The sequence below is a fragment of the Scardinius erythrophthalmus genome (genome assembly GCF_964197995.2).
Source record: "Scardinius erythrophthalmus genome assembly, chromosome: 2".
Classification (NCBI taxonomy): Eukaryota; Metazoa; Chordata; class Actinopteri; order Cypriniformes; family Leuciscidae; genus Scardinius; species Scardinius erythrophthalmus.
Window position 1 is genome coordinate 63,246,247 of NC_138222.1, and position 2,834 is coordinate 63,249,080.

Here is a 2,834-nt window from a genome sequence, read left to right on the forward strand (position 1 = left end):
CCCTCGAATTGACGAAGGCAAGTCAGCAGTGACTGTGAACGCTCACTTGTAAGCTGCACGCACATGGTGACCAAGTCGATTCCATACCGAGAAAAGAGATCCTCTGCCTGGGGCAGAGTTTGCTCTTCTCCCAGTTGACCCGAAGGCCCAGACGAGCTAGGTGCCGAAACACTAGGTCCCTGTGTTCGCAAACCTGGTCTCAAGAGTGAGCTAGGATTAGCCAGTCGTCGAGATAATTCAGGATGCGAACCCTGTGTTCCCGTAGAGGAACAAGGGCTGCCTCGACGACCTTCGTGAAGACGCGAGGAGACAGGGCTAGCCCGAAAGGGAGAACCGCGTACAGGTATGCCTGCCCCTCGAAAGCAAACCGAAGAAACGGTCTGTGTCGAGGAAGAATGGAGACATGGAAGTAGGCGTCCTTCAGGTCGATCGCTGTAAACCAATCCTGCGGCCGCACGCATTCGAAAATGCATTTGGCCGTGAGCATATTGAACGGCATCCTGTGAAGGGAACGGTTCAGGATGCGCAGGTCCAGGATAGGTCGTAATCCAACGGATTTCTTCGGTACAATGAAGTAAGGGCTGTAGAAGCCAGACTTCATTTCAGCTGGAGGGACAATCTCAATCGCACCCTTCGCCAGTAGGGTGGCGACCTCCGCTCTCATGACAGGGGCATTGCCACAGACCATAGTGAAGCGGGGAGGAGACCGCGCGAACTGAATCGCGTAACCAAGCCTGATGGTTCTTGCGACCCAGCGAGACAGTCTGGGGAGCTCTAGCCAGGTTCGTACCGTCAGTGGTGCAGTGGAATGACCGGCCCAGGCGAGGGGCACGGTCATTAGCCGCATCCTGCCAGAGGAGGCAGGGGAGGACCAGCGTCCCACGGGGGTGGGCTCTGGCAGGGGTCTGGCGACAAAGGGGGATGAGAGGAGCGTGGCCCGTGGGCCTTTTGGGGCTCAAAGAAAGAGCATCAGTTCTTTTTGAACGAGATTCTCCCCCAGCCCTCCACCGGGGGAAGGAGTGGTCCTGCTACCAGCTCCTGAAAGAACTGAGCCCTAACTCCAAGCTGCCCGTCTCAGGAGTGCTTCTTAGCCAGGTGTTAGCCAGCTAAGGGGCAGAGACAGGCGGTGCCAGCCTCCAGCGACCTCCTCGTGCTCGGGCCATTGAAGGCTCGAGGGGAGGATCCGCATGGAGGCGGCATCGGCGGGAAGCAGACTAAGGAGACCACACGGACGGATGACCGTCAGTGCAGAAGACTCAGTCTGCTTCTGGAGTGATCGAAGACTGTTGGGCGCAGTCCTCAACCACACCGCCGACCAAGCTACCCGTCTCAAGAGTGCTGCTTAGGCTGGCGTGGCAGTCTAAGGGGCGGAGACGGGCAGCGCCGCCCTTCTGCGACCTCCTCCTGCCCAGGGCCAGTGAAGGCCCGAGGGGAGGAGCCGCATGGAGGTGGCCTTGGCGGGAAGCAGACTAAGGAGACCACACGGATGGATGACCATCAGTGCAGACGAACCTGAGTCTGCTTCTCCGCCGAAGAGCCCAGCCTGGGACATGGGGGAGCTGAGAAAATGAATTCAGTAATGTTATTGTACATATATCTGATTTAACATTTTATTAGCAACCCCCACCCCACCCCACCTGTCCCACCCACGTTTTAAAACAAAGTTACGCCACTGGATATGGGATAACATAATGGTTGATTACACTTGAATTAGGCTACCTGAATGTTTAAATGTTTCATTTTTACTTCTAAAATGTTTGTTAACTGAGTTTAAATGTAGGCAATGTTGTATACATGTTAAAAACAGTGTAAAATGTGCTGTATTGCTGTACTCATCGACAATAAAGGCCAATGTTATGTATACCGGTGGTTGTATGGAATAGGCTACTATTTTACAAAGGTTTGGAGAAAATAAAAAAAGTTAATATTACTCATAAATAAAAACAGTTAATATTACTCATAAATATCGGTTTGTAAACGTTAATGTTAAATTATTTCTACTCAATTTTATTTGTTAATGTACCAGATGCAGTTACTCAGATTTACTTTTTTTTTTTTACTTGCATTTACTCAATTCATACAGTATATCTCATTGATTTCACAGCTTTAAAATTTACTAAATTTTTTTGAATGTAAAAATGTTTCACCAAAAAAAATTAGTTAATAATAGTTAAACTTTTTACAGTGTATATTAGGCAATTATTTCACAACCTTTCTTATATGCACCTCTAAATAATACAGAGGTCGACGAGGTCTGACCTCATAGCTACAGCCATGGTTGTATATGTTCCTAGTGACTGACTGACTGACTTACTACAGGTGAATAATGCAAAATCTCACCTGTAGCAAAAACCCTTTTGGTGAATTACAGTAATTTCTTATGAAAATAATTGTTTACTGTAAATACATGAAGGAAGGTATAATGCACAATTTCACTTGTAGTAAGTTAGTATTGCCAATAGGAACCTAAAACAAGCTTTGGAATTTGAAAATGTATGTATGCAACAAAGCATTTTTGTGTTTAGTGGACTTAATGGCATTCCCTAAAACATGTCCTACTTTCTGTGGACATCATTTTTTTTTTTTTTTTTTTTTTGATTTATTTTAAAGCAGAGAGTGATTGTTCTGTCAGAAATAATCATATGCCATGTGGAGAAGAACACGCAGAATCTCATCAACCACATGATCTGAAGCATCATTTGTGTCTGGAGCACAAAACAATTTACAGACTGAAGATTAATACTGAGGGTTTCCAGTTTGTTTAAGTCATATTTCCTTTATTTTGAAGCACTCATATTAAAAATGTAGTATATCTTACAGATTCAACTGCTACT